Below are 15,529 nucleotides of genomic sequence, written 5' to 3'. Positions count from 1 at the left end.
TTGACCGTAGGTGTGAATGTGAGTGTGAATGGTTGTCTGTGTCTATGTGTCAGCCCTGTGATGACCTGGCGACTTGTCCAGGGTGTACCCCGCCTTTCGCCCGTAGTCAGCTGGGATAGGCTCCAGCTTGCCTGCGACCCTGTAGAACAGGATAAAGCGGCTACAGATAATGAGATGAGATGAGACATACGAGGAAATAACTTTATAGTGTATACAGTGGTGCTTGAAAGTTTGTGAACCATTTAGAATTTTCTATATTTCTGCATAAATATGACCTAAAACCTCATCAGATTTTCACACAAGTCCTAAAAGTAGATAAAGAGAACCCAGTTAAACAAATGAAACAAAAATATTATCCAAACCCAAACTGACATCCTCAGCTGAAAGGAAATTGGTTCGGATGGTCAGGAACCACCATGGCACAGCCCTGCCATGAACTGGAAGCTGATGGATCACTGTCTACAGTTCAGATCACCCTGGACTAAGAGGCTGCTATCCAAGAAATAACCCCCTGCTCCAAAATTGACATCTTCAAGCTTAACTAAATTTTGCAACTGACCACATGGACAAAGAAAAAGGCTTCTGGAGGAAAGCTGTATGGTCACATGAAACAAAGATTGAGTTGTTTGGCCATAGTGACCACCATGTACAGAGGGACACTGTACAAACTGCTGCTGCTGCTGGTGGTGGTGGTAGGATCATCATGCTCTGGGACTGTTTTACAGCTAGTGGAACTGGTTCATTGCACAAAGTGGATGAAATAATGAAGGAGGAGGACTACCTCAGGATTCTTCAGCATAACCTCAAACCATTGGAAACTTGAACATGATTGGGAGTCACAACAGACCAGTGAACTCAAACACGCATCAGAGCTGGTTGTGGAGGATAAAGCAGGCTAACATTAAGCTTAAAACAAGTCCTGACTTCAACCCTATTGAAAATATATACTGTAGACCGTGCTTATACAGTGGTGCTTGAAAGTTTGCGAACCCTTTACAATTTTCGATATTTCTGCATAAATATGACCTAAAACATCATCAAATTTTCACACAAGTCCTAAAAGTAGATAAAGAGAACCCAGTTAAACAAATGAGACAAAAATATTATACTTGGTCATTTATTTATTGAGAAAAATGATCCAATATTACATATCTGTGAGTGGCAAAAGTATGTGAACCTTTGCTTTCAGTATCTGGTGTGACCCCCTTGTGCAGCAATAACTGCAACTAAACGTTTCCAGTAACTGTTGATCAAAAACATTTCCGGTAACTGTTGATCAGTCCTGCACACCGGCTTGGAGGAATTTTAGCCCATTCCTCCATACAGAACAGCTTCAACTCTGGGATGTTGGTGGGTTTCCTCACATGAACTGCTCACTTCAGGTCCTTCCACAACATTTCGATTGGATTAAGGTCAGGACTTTGACTTGGCCATTCCAAAACATTAACTTTATTCTTCTTTAACCATTCTTTGGTAGAACGACTTGTGTGCTTAGGGTCGTTGTCTTACTGCATGACCCACCTTCTCTTGAGATTCAGTTCATGGACAGATGTCCTGACATTTTCCTTTAGAATTCGCTGATATAACTCAAAATGAGTTGTTCCATCAATGATGGCAAGCCTTCCTGGCCCAGATGCAGCAAAACAGGCCCAAACCATGATACTACCACCACCATGTTTCACAGATGGGATAAGGTTCTTATGCTGGAATGCAGTGTTTTCCTTTCTCCAAACATAACGCTTCTCATTTAAACCAAAAAGCTCTATTTTGGTCTCATCCATCCACAAAACATTTTTCCAATAGCCTTCTGGCTTGTCCATGTGATCTTTAGCAAACTGCAGGTGAGCAGCAATGTTCTTTTTGGAGAGCAGTGGCTTTCTCCTTGCAACCCTGCCATGCACACCACTGTTGTTCAGTGTTCTCCTGATGGTGGACTCATGAACATTAACATTAGCCAATGTGAGAGAGGGCTTCAGTTGCTTAGAAGTTACCCTGGGGTCCTTTGTGACCTTGCTGACTAATACACGCCTTGCTCTTGGAGTGATCTTTGTTGGTCGACCACTCCTGGGGAGGGTAACAATGGTCTTGAATTTCCTCCATTTGTGCACAATCTGTCTGACTGTGGATTGGTGGAGTCCAAACTCTTTAGAGATGGTTTTGTAACCTTTTCCAGCCTGATAAGCATCAATAATGCTTTTTCTGAGGTCCTCAGAAATCTCCTTTGTTCATGCCATGATACACTTCCACAAACATGTGTTGTGAAGATCAGACTTTGATAGATCCCTGTTCTTTAAATAAAACAGGGTGCCCACTCACACCTGATTGTCATCCCATTGGATGCAAACACCTGACTCTAATTTCACCTTCAAATTAACTGCTAATCCTAGAGGTTCGCATACTTTTGCCACTCACAGATATGTAATATTGGATCATTTTCCTCAATAAATAAATGACCAAGTATAATTTTTGTGTCTCATTTGTTTAACTGGGTTCTCTTCATCTACTTTTAGGACTTGTGTGAAAATCTGATGATGTTTTAGGTCAAATTTTTGCAGAAATATAGAAAATTCTAAATGGTTCACAAACTTTCAAGCACTACTGTAGACTTATAGCACTCACCAAATATCTGTATTTCTTAAGTTAAAACTAGCGCAGGGACAAAAAACCTAGCATCCTGAGACAAACTGATGACTTCATTTTCTACTTTCCACCAAGCAAAGACATATTTGTATATTTCATGATAGTGCAACACATTATTTGTGTTAAGGGGTAAAATTCATACATTCAATCATAAAGATCAAAAACTGAAGTAAGGTAGTTAGCTATTGTTACTGTATCTTGCACTTAATAACTTATTTATTTATTTATTTATTTATCTTGTTGTAGATAGGTTATGCTTGTAAGGTTTTAAATTTTGAAAACTGTTAAATTTTATGTGTCCTGCTACAAATTTTATCATCTTCATCATTCTTATTCTTATTCTTATTATTAGCAGCACCTTAGCATGTTAGTTAGTATCCAGAACTTGATCTGAGGTCATCTGATTCTTACTGTCGGAAAACCTCCTTGGGAAAAATCTGTCGTTCAGGCTGAACCTGTCGACATGGACCTTCGCTTTTCTTCTTTCCTGTCCTGACTTTGTATCCAGATCACAACTTCATCCACAAAACAGAGAAAAAAAGGACAGACCATGTCATCTGTGTGTGATTTCAACTCTAAATATTTATATCAAACTTTAGCAGTATAATTATATAAGACACATGGTTATATGAGGCTCAGTGAAGCGGCGGAATTCAAGTCCGAGCTTTTGATCTCCGGATTCAGCATTTACCTATGTAAAGTCAGCATTTATAAAATAAACAATGCATGAAATTACACGCAGATGTCAAGCTGATGGAACTCTCGAGGAAATGGAAGTGTCGATAATCATTCATTATCTCTAGCCATTTTATCCTTCTACAGGGTCGCAGGCAAGCTGGAGCCCATCCCAGCTGACTACGGGTGAAAGGCGGGGTACACCCTGGACAAGTCGCCAGGTCATCACAGGGCTGACACATAGACACAGACAACCATTCACACTCACATTCACACCTACGATCAATTTAGAGTCACCAGTTAACCTAACCTGCATGTCTTTGGACTGTGGGGGAAACCGGAGCACCCGGAGGAAACCCACGCGGACACGAGGAGAACATGCAAACTCCGCACAGAAAGGCCCTCGCCGGCCATGGGGCTCGAACCCGGACCTTCTTGCTGTGAGGCGACAGCGCTAACCACTACACCACCGTGCCGCCTCGATAATCATTAAAACAATATTTTTATCATGGACAGAAGATTTTCACCAGTCCTGTAATGATCATTTTGTTAAAAGCATTAAAGGTGCAACATGTATTTTTAAAAGTATTTCTGAACCTGTGATATTTACACACACACACACACACATTATATATATATATATATATATATATATACATATATATATATATATATATATATATATATATATATATATATATATATATATATATATATATGAGTGATTCCACGCTTATGGGTACTGAAATGGGGACATGAACTTATTTTTAAAAATTCACCTAAAACCATTTCTTTTTTTACCATCAGGTCACAAAACATGTAATCTTTAATGAATGATATGTTAAAAGATAACTTTAATTTTCTGAGATGTAATAAAAACATATTTATATGCCAAAGTCAAGCCTATGAGTTCCAAAATGATGTCTGTTACATTACTTCTGTTACGATTGTCCATCTCGCGTCTGTTACAAATTAATTACAATCTAGCTATATACCATGTTAATCTTATTGAAAGAATGTGTATGTTTATTCTACTACACATGTTTATTAATTATATTTGCTAAAACATCACCTTCCTATGTTTCAAAAAGTAATTCTACATTGTTAAAATTGAGAATATATATGTCCACAACACTTCTGTTACGTTCTGACTTTGGCATATAAATATGTTTTTATTACATCTCAGAAAATTAAAGTTATCTTTTAACATATCATTCATTAAAGATTACATGTTTTGTGACCTGATGGTAAAAAAAGAAATCGTTTTAGGTGAATTTTTAAAAATAAGTTCATGTCCCCATTTCAGTACCCATAAGCGTGGAATCACTCATATATATATATATATATATATATATATATATATATATATATATATATATATAAGGCTGCCACTGAGTCTAATGGCCAAAAATTTTTTTCAATGTTTTCCAGGTCCCACCCTCTCATTTTGTTCCTTTTATGAAGCATAGTAATTACTCCAAGTTTCATACAAATATATGCATATTTTTTTGGTAGCTCAATGGGCTGAAATGTTTTCATAGAGTAACTATTCAGTAGCTGTTGCATGCATGTATTAACACTCTTATTCAACACGTTTGTGATAAAGGTCTACCTAAAAGCCTGGGTCACATGCGCATGTGCATCATCTGCTCTGCAGAATGATTTGCAGCTGCTGCGTGAGCTGGAGAGCTACAAGAAACAACATGAAGCTGTTGCTAAAGCTGCAATAAAATCATTCTCTGGACACTTGTGATACTTAAGTGAAATCCTGGTCGGTTTAGCATTCTTTGAGTCTGCAGTGTCAGCTGAGGTGAAGTCAGCCATGGTGAAAGCCCTTGACAAGAAAACAACATATCATCCTCGACGCATTGCCTTCAACCCCACAGTACCTCAGAAGCAGTTGTTTGACTTTGTATCACAACACACCAAGCGGCTTTTCACAGGCTTTAACATGCCACAGAAATTCCTCATGAACAGTCCAGATACATGGAGCAGTGACAATGATTACACTGTTGGCCAACAGAAAGTGAGAAGTCTGAAAGTCGTCAACGATGCAGCTGAGTGAGGGGTGGCCTTGATTCAGGCGTTCAATGGAGTCCTGACCAATCAAGAAGAACAAAAACAGTTCTTGTTGCAAGTCGTGGAGAAACACCGCCATGGCTTTCCAAACAGTAACAAATCCACCTTGACTGCACTCACTGCAGCTGCTGTTGACAACTAAATTGCGGACAACTAATTTACATTGTGACATTTTGGTCACTGTTTGTGTTAATCTGTTTGTGTTCAAAAATCATTTGTTGACTTTTGAAGTAACTGCTAGTAACTATTTGATTTTCATGATTTCTGCAGTATTCTGGTTTTTTATGTTAAATTTAACATTATATGATTATATCAGGTGGCACGGTGGTGTAGTGGTTAGCGCTGTCGCCTCACAGCAAGAAGGTCCGGGTTCGAGCCCCGTGGCCGGCGAGGGCCTTTCTGTGCGGAGTTTGCATGTTCTCCCCGTGTCCGCGTGGGTTTCCTCCGAGTGCTCCGGTTTCCCCCACAGTCCAAAGACATGCAGGTTAGGTTAACTGGTGACTCTAAATTGACCGTAGGTGTGAATGTGAGTGTGAATGGTTGTCTGTGTCTGTGTGTCAGCCCTGTGATGACCTGGCGACTTGTCCAGGGTGTACCCCGCCTTTCGCCCGTAGTCAGCTGGGATAGGCTCCAGCTTGCCTGCGACCCTGTAGAAGGATAAAGCGGCTAGAGATAATGAGATGAGATGAGATATTTAAAGATACATAAATTTAAAAAATCACCTTACACAATATTTCCATGCAATAAATCTTGATAGTGTCTTCAATTTAGGATTCTGTTGACTTGTTTCTGGCCCAGAAATTAGCCCTGCCCCCAGTGGAGCTGCTCAGCTTTGCTGCTTTTCCTTAAAAGGTATCATCGCTGTGATTTGTAATTGTGAATGACCTTGTGGATACATTTTGACCTTGTTTGAATAAATGTGGACACAACTGTAGCTAAATCTGTTAAAGGGTCATGAGCATCGTAACAAGTAAACAATTTTAAACTACAATACTATGAAGATATCGGAGAATGATGGTGGTTAAATAGTGAATGAAGTGCACGTTAAACATTAAAATGGCATCATTAACCTGCAAAGGTGCACACACAAAACAAAGTGATTGTTTTTATTTATTTCTCTTTAATTCTCTCATTTAATTGTAAATGTAAAATAAATAAAATCAGTGCAAGTGTACAGGGAACACTTCTTTCCACTGAACACATCTCTAATACCAAAAATATTGGCCCTGATGTGTTTTTGTATTTGGAGCTCATTATTATCACTGACATAACGGGCTAAATTCAGTGGCAGCTATAAATCATCAGCGACTACTATAATACATACATTATATCCTAGATACATTACTTTCACTCATACATCTCAGGCTACTTCATCAGCATCAGACCACACTGGATTGTTGATGGCACTTTTCTATTCGACGTTCTACCAGGAAAAGCTTTCAGACTGGTGTTGAGTGTCCTGAACATTATGAAGCCGCGGCCATCTTTTGAAGTGCCTGATTAAAAAGGTCAATGTCCTTCACGAGCCACACATGACTGGGCTATCACTACAAGCTGAGGGCTGACATGGACCGCACCGTGGTGATGTAATGCTCGGAATATGTTCCGTCTATGTAATGGGGTCGGGGTCCTATTCGTAAAAGTGTGTAAAGTGTTTCAGGATTAGCATCGAGTTTCACATGGCCGTGACGGGTGTCATGCCATAGTTCTCATCTCATCTCATTATCTCTAGCCGCTTTATCCTGTTCTACAGGGTCGCAGGCAAGCTGGAGCCTATCCCAGCTGACTGCAGGCGAAAGGCGGGGTACACCCTGGACAAGTCGCCAGGTCATCACAGGGCTGACACATAGACACAGACAACCATTCACACTCACATTCACACCTACGGTCAATTTAGAGTCACCAGTTAACCCAACCTGCATGTCTTTGGACTGTGGGGGAAACCGGAGCACCCGGAGGAAACCCACACGGACACGGGGAGAACATGCAAACTCCACACAGAAAGGCCCTCGCTGGCCACAGGGCTCGAACCCGGACCTTCTTGCTGTGAGGCGACAGTGCTAACCACTACACCACCGTGCTGCCGCCATAGTTCTCTGGTTAATGAAATCAAAAGAGCCAAAAAAGAAACGAGGTGAAACGTCTTTCCACATATATTTTAATTTGTCTTAACTAGTTGTAAATGTTATCAAAACATAGAGTTATCGTAAAAGCAGCTAAGACTTTCTGTCCATGAAAAATCCATGAAAATAATTTATTTTCAGGTTTATTCTTCAAATTTTACAAAGACTAACCGTCAGGTTAGCTTGCACAAATCTCAATTCCCATACACTCCAAACTAGCTTCATTTGCTAGTTATTAGATTTTATTTCTCAGTAGCCATCACAAGCTAGCTTTTATTCATGAACTCAGGCTAACACTTCTCAATGGTAATATTTAGCATTCGATTTCCCAGCTACGCATTTTTCTTCCAATGACGTAGCAAGTAAAACAGTTTGAAACATGATATCATTAATGACGTGGTGAGCATAATTTTCTGTGCTTAAGTGGGTGTGGTGATGATACATGGGAATCAAATTTCAGGAACCTTGTATGTATATATGTACACAAGGCGATAAAAGACAAGAACTTGGGGATGTCACGGTCGCAGACCAAGAACCTGATGACTTTTGCACACTTTTCTGGCCACAAGCTTCAGAATCTTGAAGGCTGCCTCTGATTTTCTCTGGCTATGTGCCAGTTTTCGACAGGAAAACAAACTTTTTAATACTGTGACAAACAAATTCAGTTTTTCAAAGCAAGACACAGTTACTACTGCAAGCCAGACCAAAATAAAGTTCTTGTTACGTTAATGAAGATGAATTAATCAATGATATAATCACTGGTTTGAAAAAAAAAAGAAGTTATAAGACAGTTGTGTTTGAAACAACAATGAGTAAACAGTAAATCCTCGTATGTTCACCCATTGGCTTCAGGAAAAAGGTCAGTGGTTGTTCATTTCCAATGTCAGATTCATGCTATGAAAGTACATGTTTCTTGGAAACATCCCCTCTATCCATCCATCCATCCATTCATTATCTGTACCGCTTATCCGTCATGTTTGTGAGGAAAGCTGGAGCCAATCCCAGCTGAGTTCAGGTGAGAAATGGGGTACATCCGGGGCAGGTCACCCATCTATTTCAAGCTATTATTTACATTCAGGACAGTGGGAAGTAAGACTCAAATTATTATATTGTATTACATAGACATGAGTGTTTTACTGGGAAATACGGCACTCGTATTTTTTATCCGAGCTACATCCGGGACATGGAGAACCAAAACCATGACATAAATCTCTATATGTCACTTGTGAGGAAATCAATGAATTGTTTTGATAAATTTGAGCACTAATTGTTTGTGATATGTCGATATAATAAAAAGAAAATCACATGCTAGCTTGAAGATATGAAGTTTATCTTCTCATGTTGAAAAGCTCGCATTTTTCATACAGAATACATTGTGGGTCTGAGTGAAATATTTAAATAATATTGGCTGGCTTTTTTTCATGGTATATCAGATATATTCCATTCAGCCAGCATGATATTGAATGAGTCGAAGATGAGTAGCTGAATGGAATACATCTGATATACCACGAAAAAAGCCAGCCAATATTATTATTATTATTATTATTATACATAAACATTCGATGGAACAATTACAGATTTTACAAAAAGTTAAGAACAGGGGGGAACTTACCAATATTGAATGCTGATTCTGATCGAATGTAATTCAATGTTCTGTCAATCCAATGTACTGTACAAAGTCAAAGCTCTAACAATAAAAATGGTACAAGTCCAAAAAGCCTGAACAACATCCCAACTTATATACAAGCTATATACAAGTTGACAGTTCAAAGTTACTTTTGGTCGTAGTTAATTGTTACATTGCAGTTGTTCAAAACAAAAGGGCTTTGCTGAGTGAAGTCCACAAGTGAAGTTCTCTTGTAAAAGTCTCCGTCACTTTTCCTCACCTCCAAGTAGAACTTTATATTTCCACTATTGCTCTCTTTTCCAGCTTTTCGATGTCCGTTGGTATGTTTTTCTCTTGTAATTATGCGTGAAGAATATATAATGAAGTTTTGGTAGCCTTTTGGGTGTTCAGCGCGTTTTCGGTTTCAGTTTATTTATTTAGTGCTTAAACCGAACACTGGATTAGCCTCGTCTTCTCTCTTTCCCAGCCGACAAAGAAATGATTGTGTGCATGCGCAGCAGAAAAGTTTTGTCATTGGCTCTTTGCATCAGCTCCGATGTGTGATGTCGCATTGTCTTGACAACGTGCAATATTGTAACAATATTGCACGCTTATTCTCCATTGGGGAGAGTGGCATAATACATGAAGAATAAGCAATATGCTAACAATATTGCATGCTATCAATACACCCACTAGAAGAGAATAGAATACATGTTTTTATTCCATGGAAAAAGTGTCCTGTATGTATAATAATTCCCGATATTTCACTCCAATGACATCACTCCCAGTGTTTTCCTGCTGACTAGACGCGCGTTGTCAAAATGGCAAACCGGTTCAAAATTAAAATTGTTTTGATTAACGTGTATATATTTTGTGGACGTGTCCATATAATATACACATTCGCCACTCGAAGATAAACTTCATATCTTCACACCGCCATTTAATATCCGCTATATATTGCATTGCTGTAAGAGTACAGTAGTAAATATTATTTACTTAATATTTATAGCATATGTTTTCTGAATAATTATTAATGATATACATTTTTAAATTCATTGTGCCGTATAAAACCAATGTTTAGTCCTATCAACTACTGCAAATAGATTTTTAAAAACTCAGTTTTGTTTTTTAAATTTAATTAATTTTGAAAAAAAAAATCACAATTCAATACCTTCTAGATTGTAGGAGTTACACATGTAAAACCAAATGCACTATGATACGCATATGTTATTTACCAGCTGGGAGGTCCGTATGGTGAAATACCGTGACCGAGGTCTTGAAAGTACTGAGCGAGGCCCTCTGGGCCGAGGTCAGTATTCAAGGCTGAGGTCACGGTATTTCACCATACGGACCGACCTTAAGCTGGTAAATAATATATTTATTTTTTTCTTTACCAAATTCTAACAGAAAACGAGAGCGCCCGAAAGGGAAAACCATTTTGCCGCCTATGTAGTCCCCTATTTATACAAATAGGAGTCATTCAGGATTCAGCCATGTTTTTGCTCGGTGTTAGCAAATTACAGGTTTTTAGCTTTCTCCTGAAATGTTTTCTTTTATTTCTTCTTCCTCAGGGTAGTAAAACTCGCTTTCGCTGTGAAGACTGTCGTTATTGCTATCCATGCTGTAAAATTAATGCTATTCTCCTGAGAAATGCTGGCAAAAATTTATAAGATTTTTGATAATCTTATAAATAAATCTCATCTCATCATCTCTAGCTGCTTTATCCTGTTCTACAGGGTCGCAGGCAAGCTGGAGCCTATCCCAGCTGACTACGGGCGAAAGGCGGGGTACACCCTGGACAAGTCGCCAGGTCATCACAGGGCTGACACATAGACACAGACAACCATTCACACTCACATTCACACCTATGGTCAATTTACAGTCACCAGTTAACCTAACCTGCATGTCTTTGGACTGTGGGGGAAACCGGAGCACCCAGAGGAAACCCACGCGGACACGGGGAGAACATTCAAACTCCGCACAGAAAGGCCCTCGCCGGCCACGGGGCTCGAACCCGGACCTTCTTGCTGTGAGGCAACAGTGCTAACCACTACACCACCGTGCCGCCCTCTTATAAATAAATCTTATAAAAAAAGATAAACGTTGACAAAAAATTCTACTATGTTTGTTGTTGTTGTGAACGAGCGAGTCGCCAGAGGTCCGTAACTGGGGTCCGTACCGTAGGATACGGACCCGCTCGCCAGCCAATCAGAGTGCAGGATTTGGACCGCGAAAAACTAAAGTCTATTATTGCTACTAACTACAGCAAACAGTTCAAGATCGGCACCTTGGTGGGTGGAGTCAAGGGCCTTTTATGATTGATAATGATACATTACAGTAATTGCCATGTTAAATTTATAGTTATTAACTGTTTTCGATATTGAACAGGGTTATCATACATTATTGAGTTTCCTCATGTTGTGCATGCCTAGTAGAACTCTTTTGATCAGATTTGTTACCACAGTATACAGTGTATGTGAGCTCAAAAGGGAATAACAATTAACCAAATAAGGCTTAACAGTAGCTTAGGCTTCTCATCACTGAAGTGCTTCAGGGTTATTTTTTGCAACACACACACACACACACACACACACACACACGCGCGCGCGCGCGCGCACACATGCAGGGAACGTGTCGACATGGTCACTCCAGGCTCGTCTCAACACCCAATCCATTATGAGGGTGAATATGAGCTAAGTGTTCCTGGCTTGAGAAGTGACAGGTTATTAAAAGTCATGTTCACATAAATACACACACACACACAACCCTAATAACAAATATGCAGAACATATGGCGATACTACGAGGAAACAAGATCCAGGACAGTGCCTTCATGAACCAGTACAAGTGGTTAAAGTCATGAGAAAACTGTTGCTAGGCAACCTAGACCTTTAGCTAACAAATGACTAAGGTTAGCATTTCAGCTAGCTAACCTGTTATAGCTGTGAGGTCTTTTATTTAAACAATGTAAAGACACAATGAAAATGGAATTGAGACGACTCTTTAAGAATTATCAACATTTCCTTCAGATACGTTGGCAAATTTCCAAAACTCCATATGACTAGCGCTGTAAAGACACTTAGCATTGCATACAAACGTCCATGGGTTCTGATATGAGAGAGAGAGAGAGAGAGAGAGAGAGAGAGAGAGAGAGAAATATAATGAGAAAAAAAACAGAAATCTGCAGAATAGATGCACTTTCCTGGCTATGTGTGTGTGTGTGTGTGTGTGTGTTTACTTGCAACTAGGCTAATCATCTACTGACACAACTCCAGCTAACTACTTACCTAACAGCTAACATTAGCTAGGATATATTACTGTGTTATTGAAAATGTACCCAATATCAGTAGAAATGCAGTTAACATTACATATGTAACAATTTTAGTCAAATTAACTATTTCATATCGCAAACCCACTTTCGGGAAATGTTTTATCCTGGAATAATAACAGTAACTAGGGTCCACAGAAAGGTAATGTTAAATTAGAATATAGTAACGACATCATGAAAACAGAGGTGGACAGTAACGAAGTACACTTACTTGAGTACTGTAATTAAGCACACTTTTTGAGTATCTGTACTTTACTTGAGTATTATTTTTTTGGAAACTTCTGACTTTAACTTCACTACATTCGAAAGACAAATATTGTACTTTTCACTCCACTACATTTCTATCAAGGTCCTCGTTACTATGAAGCAACTTTGAAAGTGGATGTTTTTTTCTTTTCTTTTCTAAAATGTGATGGTTTTTTCGCAGGTGACACTGAGACAGCCTATCAGTAATCACTAGGGTCACGTCACATCTATAGACTGTATAAAATCAAGTTCAATAATTTCTCAGCATTATTTAACACGATCAGTTGATGGCAGAATGGAAGGAGGCGGTTCTTCTGGGGAATGCACGCACCCATGGCCACACCGAGAACCCATGTTTCAGTTTTCTGAAAGGATTAAAGATTCGTTTCATTTTAAATGTTTGCTTTGTTTGCCGAAAACGAACTACATCACAGCCTACAAAAACTCGCCATCTGACCTGCGGAAGCATATTGACGTATATAAACGTTTTATTCCAAGAAAAAGCTTGCAGTGAAGTTGTCTGTGCTTTTAGAGCTAGCGATAATGTTGCAATAGCTATGCAGTCTGGTTAGTCAAATGACTTTCTATGAATTTGCCCACCAAGTTGCCGTAGTCTTGTCCACGGCTAACGTTTACACATAGCTAGTTAACTTGGACACTGTTAGTTAGCGTATAAAAACAGAGTTACGCTAACATGAATAACGTTAACTTATCTGAAGTGCTTTCAGAAATATGTTTTAGCATAATCTTGCCAAATAAACAGAATGTAGAAATCTTTCTTTTCTAGTAACGCTAGCTACCCAATATGAGTGAGTTTGAAAAGAGTTTGCTAGCATGTCAGGTGGAGCTTCACTGACTAGCTAGCTTAACGGTAAACCACCATGATGGCACAGCATGTGTTCATGCTGTAATACAACAATGCTTTGACAGAAAATGTACTTTTAATACTTAAGTATTTTTAAAAGCAAGTACTTCAGTACTTTAACTTAAGTAAAAATTTGACTGTACAACTTTCACTTGTATCGAAGTAACATTTGACCGGAGGTATCTGTACTTTGACTAAAATAATGAAGTTGGGTACTTTGTCCACCTCTGCATGAAATTAGTTTGTTATTGGCTAATCGAATAACATAAGCTCCGCCCTTAACCGTTATGATGCGCTAAAGCTGAATAGCGACCTTTAGATAAAGGCTGCTGCCACAAGGGATTCCTCATTTCCTTACGGGAGCCCACACACACTCATATATACACAAACACACAGCGGTTACAGATGTACAGTGAGTTTCTACGTCCATGTACCACTGCAGTTTCACAGAAAGAGGCTGCTGTCTGCACACACACACACACACACACAGGTAAGAGGATATGAAAGCATGTGCATGTTTTCACTCTCTTACTTTCAGTGCTATGACTGTTTATAGGCCTAGCTGTCATTACGCAAGTGACAAGACGAACACACTTTTTTCTGTGGATGTTCCACAACATTAAACACAACTACAGAAGAATAAAAATGCTGAGTCATACTTTAACCAATGAAAATAAAATTGGAATCGTTGGCAATTTGCTGCACTCAAAGAGGAACAAAACACTTCAGGATGTGATATCACAGGAAGATGATCAACTTCAGGGTGAGGAAAGCAACTCTGTTTCATCACACCAGCCCGTCAATTATTATTTTCCTAAAACATTATTTCCTCAAGTGTTTTATTCCTTACATTTAATAATTATTCCATGAAATTGAGTAATACATGAGCTGATAGCTGACGAGGCACATAGCGCCAAGCTGGCTTTAAAGTGCATATCACGGGTAAATTCAGGAGCAAGATCAATGCAATTCTCCTATTTTATATTAAACTTTGGTCAAATATCTGTAACATTCTGCATTCTCTGCAATTTTTTTACCTTGCGCAATATCAGAAAAATTCAGTTGAAATTAAGCCATTTGAGGCGAATTGGTCCGCCTCTGAAAAAACTTGGCATTTGGATTTCCCGGGAAACATTGATTTTCATGACGTTGCGTGCGGGACGCCTCCCTCTGAATCCTACATCAGCGCTGGTTTGTTTATGAGAAAACGACCTGGTGGTTTTCTGCAAATTTCTTCAACGCTATTGCATAATTATTAAAATGGTTAACAGATGTATCGTAGGAGGGTGTAGCAACACCAATCTCGATGGGATTAGTACTCATCGTTTCCCAAAAGACCGGACAATGAGAGAGAAATGGGAGCGCTTGGTCTACACAGGCTGTGCACTGAAACCGTGCAAAGCTCGCGCAGCCTGCTCGCGCTTCCACAGGTAATGTCACGAATCTGGCTCCAGACTCCTTTGGGATTTTTCCAGACGCGTTTTGTTGTTTTATTTTTTTCTGCTGTAGACAGACGGCCTTGTGCAAAATTACCCTTCTGGATGAGTGTGTAAAGGGACATTCTTTCATATTAAAAAAAACCACGAAATTGGTCCAGGATATGCACTTTAAGCCATGTACAACAAGATTGAGAGGAATAATTGTTTTATTCTATCCACATTCACTGGATTTTGAGAAACAGAGCATTTTCATTTTTATTTTTTGCAAATTTAATAAATAAAGCTTTGTACAAAACGTCTGACAAAATAATTTCCGCTTAGAATGTAAACAAACCGGTGAAATGACAGTAGCAATTTGTGAAAAATGCTGTAATAATAATTATTGAAAAATAAAAAAAAAAGATACCTTCTTACCATCAAATACTTTTATTCCATATTTTGTTGCTTTTTTGTATTTTTGGGGGTTTTGTTTTAGAGTAGAGTTTTTATTTCATCCTCGGTTGGTTCAGCAACACGCTCCGGCATTTTG

The 15,529-nt window shown here is 39.0% G+C and overlaps 1 protein-coding gene across 7 annotated transcripts in view; it reads right to left on the bottom strand.

Annotated features, from left to right (window-relative positions):
- sorbs2a (sorbin and SH3 domain containing 2a) overlaps window positions 1–15,529 on the bottom strand; it is a 92,859-nt gene that overhangs the window by 73,220 nt on the left and 4,110 nt on the right. Inside the window, exon 1 of one of the 7 annotated variants that reach the window (XM_060916712.1) lies at window positions 9,130–9,155. The exons of the other annotated variants lie outside the window; for them this stretch is intronic. The gene's annotated coding sequence lies outside the window, so the exon portion shown is untranslated. Of the gene's footprint in view, window positions 1–9,129; window positions 9,156–15,529 lie in introns of those variants that run through there. 7 annotated transcript variants of the gene reach the window in all.

The sequence above is a fragment of the Neoarius graeffei genome, chromosome 3, assembly GCF_027579695.1.
Source record: "Neoarius graeffei isolate fNeoGra1 chromosome 3, fNeoGra1.pri, whole genome shotgun sequence".
NCBI lineage: Eukaryota > Metazoa > Chordata > Actinopteri > Siluriformes > Ariidae > Neoarius > Neoarius graeffei.
The sequence above is the reverse complement of the archived record's forward strand: the minus strand, read 5'-3'. Positions and strand labels throughout refer to the sequence as shown.